Source organism: Orcinus orca, chromosome 13, assembly GCF_937001465.1.
Source record: "Orcinus orca chromosome 13, mOrcOrc1.1, whole genome shotgun sequence".
Taxonomy (NCBI): Eukaryota; Metazoa; Chordata; class Mammalia; order Artiodactyla; family Delphinidae; genus Orcinus; species Orcinus orca.
In genome coordinates, this window is record NC_064571.1 from 81,238,817 (window position 1) to 81,257,806 (window position 18,990).

General features: G+C 39.4%; 1 long non-coding RNA gene across 3 annotated transcripts in view; it reads right to left on the reverse strand.

The window, feature by feature from the left end:
• Positions 1-249: 249 nt before the first annotated feature.
• The window catches only part of LOC117203257 (uncharacterized), an 80,834-nt gene continuing 62,093 nt past the window's right edge, over positions 250-18,990 (reverse strand). For 2 of the 3 annotated variants that reach the window (XR_007470759.1, XR_007470760.1), the window contains exons 3-4: positions 12,264-12,469; positions 250-3,055 (exon numbers count right to left, since the gene is read on the reverse strand). This is a non-coding gene — a long non-coding RNA (uncharacterized LOC117203257). The remainder of the gene's footprint in view (positions 3,056-12,263; positions 12,470-18,990) is intronic. The other variant, XR_007470761.1, reaches the window with a different exon arrangement.

An 18,990-nucleotide genomic window follows, 5' to 3' on the forward strand; every position in this document is an offset into this window, starting at 1 on the left:
CCAATAAAATTGTGCAGAGTGTTACATGTATTTCCCATCCTTGGTCCACGGCGAGCTGATTCGGGCAGTGCGTGGTACCTCTGGGGAACTCACCCAGACCCATGAAAGCTAAGCTTTCATGCTGGTCAGAATCAGACTCCATTGTGTGTGGACCCTTTTAAAGGTAAATGTTTTCACAGACCCTGCAATATGGAACTAGACTGTTTTATCCTCATGTTGTTTAAATATGCAGACACACAAAACTAGGTCTAAACTCCTTATGCTTTTAATTCATACTACTTTGAAGTCAGAACAAATTAACAAGCTAAAACCAAATTACAAAAGCAAAAGTAATTCAAATGCCGCTTGCATTAGGGCTACGGTGTGGACTATTCCTTTAATTTGCTTAGGCCTTTCCCAATCTGTCGGACTGAAGTCAATTTTTTTCACCACTTCTCGCACTGCTTCAGAACCTTCATCCCCACAGTTCACAGTGATGTCATTTAGAGTTCACATGGCAGGAGTTCATCATTTGCCTACTAAATCTGCCTTTGTTCTTTTCTCATTAGCCTGGGACAGTTAAAGTAGCCCTGTTTGGTGACAACTCATTTATAAATATAAGTGCAAACTTGGACACTGGAACTATACGAAAGGATTTAGAAATAAAGCAATTGTGCCAATAATTCAGAATATGGCATTTTAAATTGTTAAAGGAGTCTTCTAGGGAATTTCAAGACCTCTGAGAACTTGTCCTTGGACTTCTGTTTATCAAAATCAATCCTAAAATAACTATAATAGAGAGCTGTTTCTCACTGTACATTGTTTCCATCCTCTTTGTTTTACTTTGGAGGAGACCACAGATAAATGCTGGGCTGGACATCAGGTACTCCTGTGAGAAGTTAGATTGGGATGACATGGATGGACGTGTCCTATGAAATATTAGTATGTGGATAGTCAGTCAACAGAATCAAGTGGAACCAACCCTGAAGCAAAACTATGTGTTAGGGCCCCATATTTTCCTGAAAATAGCCCTTTGGGCTGCTACACAAAAGTCAGTGTTCTACGGGATCCCACATCTGGCATCGTGTGTAAGTTCAGGTTACTCGTGTGACTGATGGCTGATTCACACCTTAAGGTCAGCTGTCTTGATCTATAATGAATTTTTGTCGAGTTATGAGTAGAGATTAAGAAATAGTCACTGGACAAACCTTGGTGACTCCTCTCTCAGCCAAAGAAGGGCTGCCTGTCAGGTTAGAGATGTAGTGTAGCCTAGTCCATAAGAGCTCCGGGTTGCAGTTTGGACTTTGCCTCTTGAGAACTACTTGGCTTTGAGCAAGGTGTCTCTCTTGTTTAGGAATCAGGTTGCTCTGCTGTAAGGTGGGAGTAACAGCAGAACTTACTTGAGAAGGCTGCAGCAAGGACCTGGGTGGAATAAAGCAGGAGAGCGCTTGACGCGATAGCCTCAACAGAGAAAGTGCTCCATCCACTGAGCCATTATTATTTACATGAATACCGAACTCAACATTGTCCTCTAGAACATGAGTTCTCAAACTTGTCTGCTGAGTAGCTACGAGAAGTAGTAACACCTGGGTCCCACCCCCAGAGATTCTGATTCACTTGGTACGCGGTGCAGCTGGGGCACTGGGATTTTAAAAAGTCCCCAGGTGGTTCTAATACGCAGCCAAAATGGAGAATCAGCTTCTGTTCTAGAGGAGCTCACAGTAGGTGAAGTCTGGCGCCATGAATACTGGAGAGTGGAATGCTTGTCCCAATCTGATAGTCGATCATTGTGTCCCTGGGCAAGTCCCCTTCCCACTCAGTTCCCCGTTTATTGTAGAATGAAGGCCAGATTTCAGATTCTATGCTCTCCAGGCTCAGCACAGAGGGAAAAACCAATCTCTTAGGTTATAGCTCTATCTCCAAGCTGCTTTGAAAAAAAAAAAAAAAATTAAATCCATGAAAAAGCTTTTAAACTGTTCGTTTAAAATAAAAATACATAAAGAAATTCTTTATTTTTTACTTTTTTTTTACTGGTTCGTATTTATAAACATACCAAGAAGGCTGGTATTTGGAGGCACAAAATCTAGAAGTTGAACTACGTAGCAGAGAAAAGGTAGAAGGGCAGGGCGTGTTTTACTATAATTCACTATCAGTCACTTTCCTTCTGCCACTTTACTAAGAAAACCACGGATTTGAGAATGTCTTCTACACACCCCTGGCTCTTGTGACACCCCTGGTAGGAAGGTTTGGGACGGGACAGGTTGAAGGTCACACCTGCGCTAGCATTTAACCCCATGGCTAGCCTCAGATGTGTGAGGGTTCACCCCAGGTTCTTAGCTGTCCATTCACAACCAACTCTTAATAACTGTGCTTTAGAAAGAAGTAGACTGAAGGAAAACATCACTGAATGTTATGTGATCTGCAAGTAGCATGATAATGGTCACGTGCAGAACAAGGTATGGCTTACAAAATGTGTTCATGTACATTTCTTAGCGTTCACAGTAAGACTGTGAATGCATCTTTTATTTGAATTTTGTGGTAGAGAAAACTGATGCATAGAGAAGGTGATTCACTCAATGGTATTCATCCAGTAAGTGGCTGAGCAAGGACTCCCTCTCTCCCGTGACGAATTCCACATATCCCCACTGTACCGGGCTCACATCTGGGGCGTGAACTATGAGTCCCATAGGACTGAGTGACTCATAATCTTGTAGTGTCTGCTGTGAGAGTATTTGAATTTCTAAGATCTGTTCTCTCCCCTCCCTAACATCTTCCTTTCCTTCCTTCATCCACTTTCTTGTGTTCTTTCTTTGGCTTTCTTTATATCCTACTCCTTGCCGCTTTCTGTAACAAATCTGGAAATTTCACACAGGTAGAGCCTCTGTTTTCCCTAGTGCACCTGTCATTCTCCTTGAGCGCTACCCTGTTTTTCCCAAGGGAAGCCTCCTCTTGTCCTGATTGAGATGAGTTTGACTCTGGTCCCAGTGCTGCTTGATTAGAGCCCAAACACCCTTCTGAGTTCAAGCTGACTTCCTCTCGCAAAGCACCGGATCCAAATCTCCAGCTGCCACTGGATCTGTGAGGAAAAGGAAATAATTCACCACCTCGAGACTCTACCCATTTCCTCCAGTTGCCTTTTGGCACTTAGGTTCTCGTATGGAATATTGCCCTTGATCATCATCTGAGTTTACGCTTGAAGTCTTCATGTGGTTTACACACCCGGCTTTGGACGTGGTGCCAACCAAAGGCTGCCCTTCCTCTGGCTCCATCCTCCCATGCGTCCAGCTCCCCATAACTGAGGCACAGACCCTTCTTAAGGTAGGATATACTTTCCGCCTCCTTCAGGAGTTCTCTGTCCTACTGAAGAAAGCTTTCATGAGGAAGAGAAAACAGCCAACTTCTTGTAGGGATCAGTCATAAAATCTGGCATATTTTAACTCTTGCCACGAGTTCACTTATTTTAAGACTGAGGAATATTTCTTCATCAGAATGTTATGAAATGTTATGCTGTTGATCTCAACTTTCAGACTAAGAAAGTAACTACTGTGTTTTCTACAGAACTCTCAATTTCATGATAAATTTTTTTTAGAGAACGTGGGTTTCCAGATGGTGAGATTGTGATAATAATCATTTGGATTAGACCAGAATTTAATTTTGATATTTTTCATGGAGAGGATTATTTTAGCTTCTGAATAAATTAAACAAGTTTTTGGTTTGCTGTATTCAGTGAAGAAAACCAGCTGAGTTTAGATTTCTTCCCCTTTCTTAGTCACTGTGTATTTTTTTTCTCGTTTAAATCAGTGGATTATGTATTATAAGATGTGCTTCATAGAAAATGCCTGTCTTATATGGAAATTGAAGGTTACAATTTTGTAATTTGAGCTTGATAATATCAGACCTGCGTTTGAAATTACATCTATTCCCTGTTCCTGAGTTCTGGCATATTTTCTATCAGCTACTGCTGCATAGCTTAAAGACTTAAAGAGAGTCACTCCTTTACCTGGCCTCATTTTTCTCATCTGTAACAAACTGGATTTGAATTAGTTCATGGCCAATGGCCTTTTCAGGTCTAACAGTCTCTTTTATATTAGCTCCAAATTGCCAATCTAAAAACGTCGGGTATTAAACTTGCAAAAATACAATGATTTAGTGTAAATATCTTGTATAGCTCATCTTTTTTGTGGTTACCAAAAAGAACCACAATTTAAAGTTATTTCCCTGGGACTTCCCTGGTGGCACAGTGGTTAAGAATCCACCTGTCAATGCAGAGGACACGGGTTTGAGCCCTGGTCCGGGAAGATCCCACATGCCCCAGAGCAACTAAGCCCACGCCCCACAACTACTGGAGCCCATGCACCTAGAGCCCGTGCTCCGCAACAAGAGAAGCCACCGCAATGAGACGCCCGCGCACCGCAACGAAGAGTAGCCCCCGCTCGCCGCAACTAGAGAAAGCCCGCACAGCAACGAAGACCCAACACAGCCAAAAATAAAATAAATTTAAAAAAAGAAAAATGAAAAAACAAACAAAAAGCTATTTCCCTAACTAGGTAAATAATGGTTTCTTAGTCCAGACAAGACCATGGTTTTTCACTTTATTTTTAAAATTAAATTGTTTGTTTAATAATGACTCATATGATTAAAATATATATATTGGCACAGGCCACATGTGATTTTAGATTAACTCCTTTTAAAGCTCAGCTGTGTTTTTAAGGTAGATTCTCAGTCATCCCAATATATAAGAATGTTGCCCTACCGAATAGGAGCCCAAGAAACTTTGAAACGGGATCCAAACCCATTCACATTTGAAAGGTTCTCCAGAAACTGTTACTTTATTTTTACCAGATAGCTCTGCGATTCTTCAAAGCCTGTAATTGCATTAAGTGGAGGGCAGCTCAGTGGGAAATGCTTGCTATCTCTGGTTGTCTCTCTCTCACCGTATGTTACCTTAACTGTGGATACCTGCATTTCATTAAAGCAATCAGCCATGCCCTTATGTATTCCTTGTGTTTGAACGTACAGGGGGTTAGATGCCTGACCATTCAGCAAGAACATACAATCTTTTGAGTAATGGGGGTTTCTCAGAACCTTTAATAATTCTCAAAAGTCCTTAATTTGAAGAGACAGTTCACTAAGGCTTTAAACAAGTTCCCATGACCTCACCATCTGCTTGCATTAAAACAAGGTAAATCGCTCACTCTGCTTCCACTTGCTTTCTTTTTTTAATTTTATTTATTTTTTTATACATCAGGTTCTTATTAGTCATCAGTTTTATACACATCAGTGTATACATGTCAATCCCAATCTCCCAGTTCTTCCCACCCCCACCCCCCTGCCCCCCCTGCCACTTTCCCCCCTTGGTGTCCATATGCTTGTTCTCTACAACTGTGTCTCAATTTCTGCCCTGCAAACTGGTTCATCTGTACCATGTTTCTAGGTTCCACATATATGCGTTAATATACGATATTTGTTTTTCTCTTTCTGACTTACTTCACTCTGTATGACAGTCTCTAGATTCATCCACATCTCTACAAGAGACCCAATTTCATTCCTTTTAATGGTTGAGTAATATTTCATTGTATATATGTACCATTTCTTCTTTATCCATTTGTCTGTCGATGGGCATTTAGGTTGATTCCATGTCCTGGCTATTGTAAATAGTGCTGCAATGAACATTGGAGCGCATGTGTCGTTTTGAATTATGGTTTTCTCTGGGTATATGCCCAGTAGTGGGATTGCTGGGTCATATGATAGTTCTATTTTTAGTTTTTTGAGGAACCTCCATACTGTTCTCCATAGTGGCTGTATCAATTTACATTCCCAGCAACAGTGCAAGAGGGTTCCCTTTTCTCCACACCCTCTCCAGCATTTGTTGTTTGTAGATTTTCTGATGATGCCCATTCTAACTGGTGTGAGGTGATATCTCAGTGTAGTTTTGATTTGCATTTCTCTAATAATTGGTGATGTTGAGCAGCTTTTCATGTGCTTCTTGGCCATCTGTATGTCTTCTTTGGAGAAATGTCTATGTAGGTCTTCTGCCCATTTTTGGATTGAGTTGTTTGTTTTTTAATATTGAGCTGCATGAGCTGTTTATATATTTTGGAGATTAATCCTTTGTCCGTTGATTTGTTTGCAAATATTTTCTCCCATTCTGAGGGTGGTCTTTTCATCTTGTTTGTAGTTTCCTTTGCTGTCCAAAAGCTTTTAAGTTTTGTTAGGTCCCATTTGCTTATTTTTATTTCCATTACTCTAGGAGGTGGATCAAAAAAGATCTTGCTGTGATTTATGTCAAAGAGTGTTTTTCCTATGTTTTCCTCTGAGAGTTTTATAGTGTCTGGTCTTACATTTAGGTCTCTAATCGATTTTGAGTTATTTTTGTGTATGGTGTTAGGGAGTGTTCTAATTTCATTCTTCTACACGTAGCAGTCCAGTTTTCCCAGCACCACTTATTGAAGAGACTGTCCTTTCTCCATTGTATATCCTTACCTCCTTTGTAATAGATTAGTTGACCATAGGTGTGTGGGTTTATCTCTGGGCTTTCTATCCTGTTCCATTGATCTATATCTCTGTTTCTGTGCCAGTACCATATTGTCTTGATTACTGTAGCTCTGTAGTATAGTCTGAAGTTAGGGAGTCTTGATTCCTCCAGCTCTGTTTTTTCCCCTCAAGACGCCTTTGGCTACTCGCGTTCTTTTGTGTCTCCATACAAATTTTAAGATTTTTTTATTCTAGTTCTGTAAAAGAATGCCATTGGTAATTTGATAGGGATTGGACTAAATCTGTAGATGGCTTTGGGTAGTATAGTCATTTTCACCATATTGATTCTTCCAATCCAGCAACATGGTGTATCTCTCCATTAGTTGGTATCACCTTTAATTTCTTTCATCAGTGTCTTATAGTTTTCTGCATACAGGTCTTTTGTTTCCCTAGGTAGGTTTATTCCTAGGTATTTTATTCTTTTTGTTGCAATGGTAAATGGGACTGTTTCTTTAATTTCTCTTCCAGATTTTTCATCATTAGTGTATAGAAATGCAAGAGATTTCTGTCCATTAATTTTGTATCCTGCAACTTTACCAAATTCATTGATTGACTAGCTCTAGTAGTTTTCTAGTGGCATCTTTAGGACTCTATAGGTATAGTATCATGTCATCTGAAAACAGTGACAATTTTACTTCTTTTCCAATTTGGATTCCATTTATTTCTTTTTATTCTCTGATTGCTATAGCTAGGACTTCCAAAACTATGTTGAATAATAGTGGACATCCTTGTCTTGTTTTTGATCTTGGTGAAAAACTGAAAGCATTTCCTCTATTGAGAATGATGTTTGCTCTGGGTTTATCATATATGGCCTTTATTATGTTGAGGTAGATTCCCTCTATGCCCACTTTCTGGAGTTTTTATCATAAATGGGTGTTGAATTTTGTCAAAAGCTTTTTCTGCATCTATTGAGATGATGATATGGTTTTTATTCTTCAGTATTTTTTTTTTTAATATCTTTCTTGGAGTATAATTGCTTTACAATGGTGTGTTAGTTTCTGCTTTATAACAAAGTGAATCAGTTATACATATACATATGTTCCCATATCTCTTCCCTCTTGCGTCTCCCTCCCTCCCACCCTCCCTATCTCACCCCTCTAGGTGGTCACAAAGCACTGAGCTGATCTCCCTGTGCCATGCGGCTGCTCCCCACTAGCTATCTATTTTACATTTGGTAGTGTATATATGTCCATGCCACTCTCTCACTTCGTCACAGCTTACCCTTCCCCCTCCCCATATCCTCAAGTCCATTCTCTAGTAGGTCTGTGTCTTTATTCCTGTCTTACCCCTAGGTTCTTCTTGACATTTTTTTTCTTAAATTCCATATATATGTGTTAGTATACAGTATTTGTCTGACTTACTTCACTCTGTATGACAGACTCTAGGTCCATCCACCTCATTACAAATAGTTCAATTTCATTTCTTTTTATGACTGAGTAATATTGCATTGGATATATGTGCTTCAGTTTGTTAATATGGAGTATCACATTGATTGATTTGCATGTATTGAAGAATCCTTGCATCCCTGGGATAAATCCCACTTGATCATGGTGTATGATCCTTTTAATGTGTTGTTGGATTCTGTTTGCTAGTATTTTGTTGAGGATTTTTGCATCTATATTCATCAGTGATATTGGTCTATAATTTTTTTTGTAGTATCTTTGGTTTTGGTATCATGGTGATGGTGGCCTCATAGAATGAGTTTGGGAGTGTTCCTTCCTCTGCAATTTTTTGGAAGAGTTTGAGAAGGATGGGTGTTAGGTCTTCTCTAAATGTTTGATGGAATTCACCTGTGAAGCCATTGGGTCCTGGACTTCTGTTTGTTGGAAGATTTTTAATCCAGTTTCAATTTCATTACTTGTGATTGGTCTGTTCATATTTTCTATTTCTTCCTGGCTCAGCCTTGGAAGGTTATACCTTTCTAAGAATTGTCCATTTCTTCCAGGTTGTCCATTTTATTGGCATAGAGTTGCTTGTAGTAGTCTCTTAGGATGCTTTGTATTTCTGCGGTGTCTGTTGTAGCTTCTTCTTTTTCATTTCTAATTTGACGGATTTGAGTCCTCTCCCTCTTTTTCTTGATGAGTCTGGTTAATGGTTTATCAATTTTGTTTATCTTCTCAAAGAACCAGCTTTTAGTTTTACTGATCTTTGCTACTGTTTTCTTTGTTTCTATTTCATTATTTTCTGCTCTGATCTTTATGATTTCTTTCCTACTACTAACTTTGGGTTTTGTTTGTTCTTCTTTCTCTCGTTCCTTTAGGTGTAAGGTTAGATTGTTTATTTGAGATTTTTCTTGTTTCTTGATGTAGGCTTGTATTGCTGTAAACTTCCCTCTTAGAACTGCTTTTGCTGCATCCCACAGATTTTGGATTGTTGTGCTTTCATTGTCATTTGTCTCTAGGTATTTTTTGATTTCCTCTTTGATTTCTTCAGTGATCTCTTGGTTATTTAGTAGTGTATTGTTTAGCTTCCGTGTGTTTGTGTTTTCTCCATTTTTTCCCCTGTAATTTATTTCTAATCTCATAGTGTTGTGGTCAGAAAAGATGCTTGATATGATTTAAATTTTCTTAAATTTACTGAGGCTTGATATGTGACCCAAGATGTGATCTATCCTGGAGAATGTTCTGTGTGCACTTGAGAAGAAAGTGTAATCTGCTGTTTTTGGATGGAATGTCCTAAAAATATCAATTAAATCTATCTGGTCTATTGTGTCATATAAAGCTGTATTTCCTTAGTAATTTTCTGTTTGGATGATCTGTCCATTGGTGTAAGTGCGGTGTTAAAGTCTCCCACTATTATTGTGTTACTGTCTATTTCCTCTTTTATAGCTGCTAGCAGTTGCCTTATGTATTGAGGTGCTCCTATGTTGGGAGCATATATGTTTATAATTGTTATATCTTCTTCTTGGATTGATCCCATGATCGTTATGTAGTGTCCTTCCTCGTCTCTTGTAACATTCTTTATTTTTTGCGGTATGTGGGCCTCTCACTGTTGTGGCCTCTCCTGTTGTGGAGCACAGCCTCCGGACGTGCAGGCTCAGCAGCCATGGCTCACGGGCCTAGCCGCTCCGCGGCATGCGGGATCTTCCCAGACCAGGGCACGAACCCATGTCCCCTGCATCGGCAGGCGGACTCTCAACTACTGCGCCATCAGGGAAGCCCCATTCTTTATTTTAAAGTCTGTTTTATCTGATATGAGTATTGCGACTCCAGCTTTCTTTTGATTTCCATTTGCATGGACTATCTTTCCATCCCCTCACTTTCAATCTGTGTGTGTCCCTAGGTCTGAAGTGGGTCTCTTGTAGACAGAATATATATGGGTCTTGTGTTTGTATCCATTCAGCCAGTCTGTATCTTGTGCTTGGAGCATTTAATCCATTCATGTTTAAGGTAATTATCGATATGTATATTCCTATTACCATTTTCTTAATTGTTTTGGGTTTGTTTTTGTAGGTCCTTTTCTTCTCTTGTGTTTCCCACTTAGAGAAGTTCCTTTAGCATTTGTTGTAGAGCTGGTTTGGTGGTGCTGAATTCTCTTAGCTTTTGCTTGTCTGTAAAGCTTTTGATTTCTCCATCAAATCTGAATGAGATTCTTGCTGGGTAGAGCAATCTTGGTGTAGTTTCTTCCCTATCATCACTTTAAATATGTCATGCCACTCCCTTCTGGCTTGTAGAGTTTCTGCTGAGAAATCAGCTGTTAACCTTATGGGAGTTCCCTTGTATGTTATTTGTCATTTTTCCCTGGCTGCTTTCAATAACTTTTCTTTGTCTTTAATTTTTGCCAGTTTGATCACTATGTGTCTTGGCATGTTTCTCCTTGGGTTTATCTTGTATGGGTCTTTCTGCACTTCCTGGCCTTGGGTGGCTATTTCCTTTCCCATGTTAGGGAAGTTTTCGACTATAATCTCTTCAAATATTTTCTCGGGTCCTTTCTCTCTCTTCTCCTTCTGGGACCCCCATAATGTGAATGTTGTTAGGTTTAATGTTGTCCCAGAGGTCTCTTAGGCTGTCTTCATTTCTTTTCTTTCTTTTTTTCTTTATTCTGTTCCGCAGCAGTGAATCCCACCATTCTGTCTTTCAGGTCACTTATCCGTTCTTCTGCCTCGGTTATTCTGCTATTGTTTCCTTCTAGTGTATTTTTCATTTCAGTTATTGTATTGTTCATCTCTGTTTGTTTGTTCTTTAATTCTTCTAGGTCTTTGTTAAACATTTCCTGCATCTTCTCGATCTTTGCCTCCATTCTTTTTCCGAGGTCCTGGATCATCTTCACTATCATCTTTCTGAATTCTTTTCCTGGAAGGTTGCTTATCTCTACTTCATTTAGTTGTTTTTCTGGGGTTTTATCTTGTTCCTTCACCTGGTACATAGCCCTCTGCCTTTTCATCTTGTCTTTCTGTGAATGTGGTTTTTGTTCCATAGGTTGTAGGACTGTAGTTCTTCTTGCTTCTGCTGTCTCTCCACTTTCTCCAGATGGGAAGTGGACCTGACTTCTGTCTCCACCTCTTCCTTCAGAATCCACAGCACACCACCTTCAAGGAATGATGCAGGGCCAGTGGGGCCATGCTGACTTGCTACACTGAGGTGGAAGAGTTTTTCCTGCATGTTTGCATTTCTCCTACTGCAGGTATTCAGTCTATGGCAAGTGAACTCAGACTTTCCATGTCTATCTGAACATTCCTTACTAGCAGGTGTGTGGATCTGTCTTATTATTAAGATAAATACTATTGCTGAAAATAACTGCAGGCTATTTTGTACTCCCAGAGCACGGTGTACCCGGGACTCAGTGATACTACTGTTAGTTTAATTGTCTGTCTCTCCTAGGAGACTGATCTTCCTGAGAACGGTAGCTTTGTCACATTCATTTTTACGTCCTGCAGCTCCTCGTGTAGCTCCTAAGGTTGACTGACTCACTGACTGGTCTGGTGATGAGACTCAGTAAGAGATAGTCTTTAGCCCCATTTTATATGAGGGAGGCCAAGTGTTCTGACCAAGGACTCTAAACGAGTAAATTGCCCAAATGGAATGAAATCCCAGATACTCTGGTAACCTAGTTATTCATACCACAACATTTATTTATACTATACCATACAATCCATGAAAGAACAGCATATGTGGGAGAAAATGAACTTGAAGCTGGGACTTAACATTGATAAAATTTCTATCAGTACAGGGAAGATGGAAGAAAATATCAGAGAGTAGAAAGTGAAGTGGGGAGGTACAGGGGCAGAACTTGGATATGGACTTGGTCCATGTAGGCATTAATGACTCATTTTGCTTAACTGGAGTTAAAGTCTAAGCTGGGGAAGAGTGGAAACAAAAATAGTTGGGTAGATTTGGGTCTGATTTTGAAGGGTCTTGAGTGTGAGCTGGTGGTACCTAAACCTGCTATAGGACAACTATAAATTAGAATATTTTGTGACAGTCTTTTACATTTGGCTTGTCCTCATTTACATTTAAAATGCTCTTATAGATATTATATGTTTTCATCTTTTTAAATTACCTTATGAGGTAGAAAAATGCTAGATGACTTTAAGAGCCCGAAGCTGGAGCCTCAAGGTGGTATCAAGTTGCACCGTCCTGCAGGGTGCGTCTCCGTTACCTGCTTGTAGAAAGAACTAGAATCTCCTGGAACAGGTTGTGTGGTTCTGAATGTTTTTCCCCTAAATTTTATATAACTTTTCCAAGGTGTCCATGGCAGAAAAAGAATCTACAATACACATTCATACACTATAATACTGTGTTCGTGTTTACCTTTTCATCCCAAAGCTAACTGTTAAACAAAGCTTTGTGCCATTATAACTCATCAGGAACCCGTGGCTGGATTTTGCGATCTTCGTTCTTTTATTGGGTGCCAAGTGCGGCTTTGCTGGGCTCTCCTTCACTCATGTAGTGTCCGCTAGTCACTCAGCAGGCATGGAGACTCTGCTCAGGTCATAGTGAAGCGTCAGACACAATTCCTGCATTCAAGAAACCGACAATTGATGAAAGAAGACAATATTTTTGTGTAATTTCTAGTAAAAGGTAATAAGTTATTCAAATAAATAGTCTTGGGCAGAGAAATTTTAAACAAACAATAGGAGAGTTTGTTACTTTAGGTTTTCTGCAATATATATTTGTACACACAACTTACAAATACCACACCACACAAATATGTGTTTCAAAACGTAGAATAGCTGTGCAGGACATTCTTGAACTTAATGAACTCCACTCTTGCCAAAGAGCTTAATGAACTCCACTCTTGCCAAAGAGCAAAATGTTTGCCTTGACAACTAATATACATACACACACACACATACTCACACATAATGCACACCCATACATACATATATTAATACTTGGGCTATAGAAATTCCCATCTTACATAATAATAAAACACTGAAATAGAACCTTCTATCAACTGGGTAGATATGAGAACTGTAAATAAAAATGTATACTTTTAGGAAAGAGGAAAAATAACCAGATACGTTTTCTGAATAGCTACTCAAAAAACTATTAAAATAATTGAAATTGACATTTCTTTGTCTGACCTGAATTTGCTTTTTGAGAGGAGTGATATATATTCCACTCTTCCTGATCATTAGGGTTAATAAAACATGCATCTTTTACTTTTCCCCCTCTTCTGGACAAGCAACTGACTGATAGCTGAGATTAGATAAAAGAAGTATGTAGTACTTCTGGTACAAATATTAGTACCAGTCAAGATTAATGGAACTCAGCAATCATTAATTCATCCATGTGTATTTACTGAGCTCAAGTCCAGGCAACTAGAACCAATGGAATAAGGATAAAAAAATATGCAGAATACAAATTGCACATTCTAAACACAGCCACAGCAATATTTCCCATCCCACATGCTCTTCCAGAACTTTCCCTCTCCCCCTCAAGAGGTAGAATGTGTACCTTCCTCCCTTGAATTAGGCTTTTGTGACTGAATTAACTAACAGAATGCAGCAGCCCTGACTTCTGAGACTAAGGTCATAAAAGCAATACAGCTTCTGGTTGTCTCAGGACACATCCCTTGCCTTGCTACTTGTTGACCTGCCATTTAAGAAGTCTGAGGCTGCCATCTTGTGAGGAAGCCCAAACTAATTCATGTGGAGAAAACACAGAGAACTGAGAGTACGTGAAGAGAAGAGATGCCCAATTAGCCCTCAGCTGTTTTAGCCCTCCACTGTTCTAGCTCCAGCCACTGTATGCCTATGACTGCATGAGAAATGCCAATCCAACACTGCCCAACTAAGCAATTCCCAAATTCCTGACCCCCAGCAATCACAGAGATAAATGCTTTTTGTTGTTTTAAGCAATTTGGGGGGGTTGTTACACAGTAATAGATATCCAGAACAAAGCACACAGAATACTGCCCTCAGTAAGCAGTAAGTTCTAATTCCCATGAGAAATATCACTTTTAATAATTTACATAAATTACATAATAAATTACAATAACAATTACATTATGAAAGGAGATAGTTATAAGTGCTACAAGAGAAAAGCTACTAAAGTACAGGAACTCAGAGAAAGGTGAGAAAAGGTCTTCCAGAAACTACCATCAAAAACCTCAAAGAGGAGCTGCTGAGTGAGCTTAAATTAAGAATGAAATTTGGATATGTAGATGTGAGAAAATTCCAGGTAAAAGGAACAAGTTACCCACAAATGTACAACTAGTTCAATACATACATTTGCACATTTCTCAATTATAGTGGCCAGTTCAAACCCTATGGCCAGTTCAAATGCTACAGGATTAGCATTTCTGTGACATCTTTCGTCAGTCCGTCCTACGGCAAAATTAACACTATATTTTCGCATCCAATCTGGAATTCATATCTGTTATATTTGATATATATTATTTTGAGAGTTGCTGGGATTTGTGACGTCCCCTGTAGTCAAAAAGCACATTGCCATGAGCCTGAACCTCTGGAAGACTTTGGTAAAAAAGGGAAGAATGAGACGTAGTCCTGATCTTAACCTCACAGTGGCAGTGCAGGGTACCAGGCATTATAAGAAAGGTGAATTACGAGATGCTGAAGGCAGGAAGGAGGGAGTTAGCAACCATGCCTGAGGGGATCTGAGAAAGCAGCCTTTTAACTGAATCATTAAGGACTCAGTTGTGCCAGGCAGAAAAAGACTTCCGGGCACAGGAGACAGAAAGAAAAATGGCCCCCAAACATAAAACATGGTGTGTTTTGGGAACAGCAAATAGTTCAGTAGATCCAGAGAGCAATATTTAAGGGGGGAAGATAAGACTGGAGAAGGAAGCAGGAACCAGCTTGCTGAGGAGTTTGGACTACATCCCAAAGGTGACAGGGAGAATCTTTGAAAGGTCACCAATTATTCAGTCTACACGTTCAAATTGTAATTATTTCCACCACAGCCATTTTCTCTAGGTATGGTTTCTGGGACTAGAATGCAATCTTTGATGAAAAGCCATCTCACTTTTGCCTACTTTAAAATTCGGTCATCCATCTCCCCAGTGGATAGTATTCACCCTAATGATTGGACCTAATGTAGCTGAAAGATGCCTAATGCCACCTTACAGGAATCAGAAGCAATCTATTACGAAGTGTTTTCCACTGACTGTTCTTTCTGGAAATGTGGTTTCTCACGCCATGAAACTTGCATGACGCCATAAAGACACTAATTGTAGTAATTTATGGACTGTGGCTCTGTCAGACCCATTTGATCTCCTAGAGGTGGATCAATTACAGTTTGAGGACCCCCAAGCCCTATACAAAAACCACCTTATTAGCCTGTTCCCACCGTTAGGAAATCTGGTGGTAAATAATTCAAGATAAATACGATCCCAGTGGGGAATTGCAAGTGCCTATATTTCATGACCCGTGACATCCCTTGTGACATATGATGCTGTGCTGAGGGGACCATGGGATCCTTAATGAGCCCTCACATATTGGCACTGCTTCCTTTGGTTCAGCTTATCTGATCTGCCTGAAGCCTTTTCATCCATCATCCTCAGCAATGAAGGACAATTCTTCCAGAAAACCCATTCCCATATTTCTTCTTCTCTGTAAGGCTGATGGTGCTCTAAATGCTTTATGATTTTTTTTTCCATTCAGGTCTTTTAGAGTGCCAGGAGGATAGTTTAAATTCAGCCACCATTGTTAAGATCTTTGGTTTTTTAGTTTTATTCAGTTAGGAAAAAAAATCCTTCCTGGATAGTTAAAACTTCTGGCTATCTATTGAATGGTGAACAGTGCAGATATGGGTCTCGTCTCAAGGAGTTTACTGTATAGCTCTGTATTGTTGGGAAAAGAGCAATGTTAAAAATTACAGTATTGTGTAACACGACATTGTAAAGAAACTATACTCCAATAAAAAAAAATTAAAGTATTGTAGAGCTGACAAAACACTTTCACACACATGTCCTTTGAACACTTTTGGATGTTAGTGTTACTTGGGCACACCAGCTGGCCTGGGGTATAATTTGTTCTGAGGGTTGATGATTTGGTTTTCTCAAATTTCTGTACCAGACTTTGCCCCATGCCCTTCTCTAGGGTGAGTACCTTCAATATATATGGTTCTGAAGTAAGTAATTTCCATTCTTATGTCATCTAAGTCCTAAAATAACCCTGGAGGGAAGTACTGGTAACCTAATTTTACCGATGAGGAAATGAAAGTTTCAAGATGTTCCGTGACTTGCCTCGGTTACAGGACTAGTCCATGGAATTGCTTAGTTCGCAGTCCTGGGCTGTCTGACTTGAAAGGTCTTTGTCTTATTCACTGCTCTAAGTTACATTAGATACCTGTGTAAAATAATTTCTGGAAGTTTCCTTCTAATTAGGATTTTAAGAATATGACAAAGGGATTGCTGAGTGCTTATGACAATTACAACATGTAATTCAGTTATTTTAGTGAACGTAATATAGAGGACCGATCTTAGCTATGGTCATCTGTCCTTTGAGATTTGGATAAAATTGATCCAATTTTCTGCTTGCACTAAACTCTTATGTCCCGTGTTTGCTTTCTCCTTACCCATCCAGGAGTGGCATGCAATTTGTGCTCTATGAGTTCTCTTAGAAATGGTTGTGTGTAAAACATAGACTTCGTTAAAAACTTGGGGGGCAGTGATTGGGTTTTAATTTGTAGCAGTGAAAACAAAATTAAATATTAAGCATACCATAAAATTAAATACATTAATTTTATTACAGGAATAAGCTAGAGTTCACAGTGTAGAAACAGAATAAAAATCAAAGTTGTCTTTCACTTTATATCATATATTTTATCTTTAATATATCATACGTGAGATGCCTGTCTTTCTGACATCTCACCACTTGGAAATCCTTCCCCTTGCTGCCTTTCTCAAGGCACCAGGACCCAGCCATGCTCAGGCTCGCCACTCCTCTTCAAAAGCCTCCTTGTAGCTCAGTCCCCCTCACTTTTTTTTTACGTGTAGAATCTAGTTTTCTATCTTCTCTAAGTGGCTTATGAACATGCTCTCCAAAGAAAAAGGCCATTTACCTCTTTACTCATCTTTTAGTAGCCTGGCAAACCTGTAAGTTTCATCATTTCTTCTTCCACTCAAAGTCCTCATCATTGTAAAGATAAGAAATAGACCATTTTCTCTCCTTACTATCCATATGCTAACCCCCAAAATATTCAAAGGGAGAAGCTTCTACCATCAGATCTGGTTTCATGTATCTACTTAAAATTTTTTTTTCCTGTTGCATATTCACATACTACACAGATACGCAAAATCTATTATGAAGTAATATTCTGTTATTTACAAGTATTTCGTACGAAGTGGAAGGAAACTCTAAGAAGATGCTTTTTCACTTCATTTTGGGCATTGTCTAATTCTACCAACTCTCTTGCGTATGTTCCATATTTGCCCCCACTTCACATGGGCCTGTGTATACTTACTTTCACTTGTATGGATCATTTGAAGAAAATGTGTTGTCTTTTTAGCTTAGTCAAGGAGATGGCTGAGGTTCTGCATTATAGCATCGGGGGAGCATTGGACGACTCTAGGTAGGCTGAATAGCTGAGTGCCAACTTGACTCATGTTAATATACTAGCTGTGCAACATTGGACAAGCATGCTACCTCTCTAAGCTTTATTTTTCTTATGGTAAAATAAGGAACAAGTAATAATTAAGTATTGTGAAGATTAAAATTGAAATCATTCTAGGAGGAGCATTTAACATGGGGCTTGGCATATAGAAAGCACTCAACAAATGCAAGTTGCTCATTTATGATCTCATTATTATTATTGCTCATATAATAATCTCATCATTTCTGTTCTTTCCAAAAAGAATTGTGAATGCTTGTCTCTAATTATTTATTACTTTAGGAATAAGGTCACACCTTTGCAAAACCCACAGCTCCCTGTTTCTTCTTTCAATGTTCTATGCTCCAACCTGTTGCTTACGTGTTCTGTGCCTGAAGGGGGATTTATCTTCTTTTACACAGAAATGAACTCCTGTTTGGGCAGAAAATGGATGTCTTGACCCTCTTTGTACAATACTATTTAAATCAAACATTCTCTTCCAAACTTTACCTGCCCAGTGTTGTAACTTTAGGTGTATCTCTGGTGAATCATTTCTCCCTGACATTGTGTTTGCTACATTAGTTCATATGATCCTGTTTTATAGAGGATGAACTGGAGATCAGAGGTTGAGTCACATGTATGGTGTAGCCATGGAACTAGTCATTACCTCCCCAGAGTTTGATTCATAGAAGGGTCCAAAACATGTTTGTTCCTTGAAGAAGTCATTCAGCAAATACTCCTTGTGCAACGAGATAGTGATGAAATGAATGCACGTTCAGAGAAATTCTAAAATGGTAGGTCTGCACCATTATTAGGCTGAAGGATAAACTTTGTCCTTTTCAGTAAACTCTTTATCCATCTTTGAAGCACTGTCAAGCCATTAGCAAGGAAATGTGAAAATGTACTTAGGTTGATCTGTGTGTGCCTTCCCTACCCGTGTCTATAACACAGAAGTCCAATGATGTTTTTTCTCCCTGAACAGACAGACAAAACACCATGAATTGTGTGCAGTCCAGTGAGACCATTACCTAGAGTTGCCATCGTGGTCTGGATGTAAAAACCGTAACAATTCTTACTGACTTCAGTTGGAAAATAAAATCTTCCAGAAAGGCTGAGGACAGCTGTAAAGGCTAAGACAGGCTCTAAATTATTCTTCTTCAGAGGAGGTTTGGCACATTAGAGCAATTCAATTACAGTCTTAGAGAAAAGGGGACCTCTGAGGTCACCTCAGTGTACCTCACCACAGGTATCAAGCTGCTCAGAGAAGTTGCCACTTATCCAGGGAACACAGCATCCCAAGTGTCTCAGGACGGGCTGAGATTCTAAAATTCCCTGGATGGTTCTCACTTTGGTCCCTTCTCTCGATCACTACTAATTAACCTTAGCTCAAGCCTTAAGGTTTCTTCTCTAGGCTCTGGCGTCAGGCTAACAAGTCTCTGTCTGGTGTCTAGCCCCCATTCCACTCAATCGCAATTGCCCA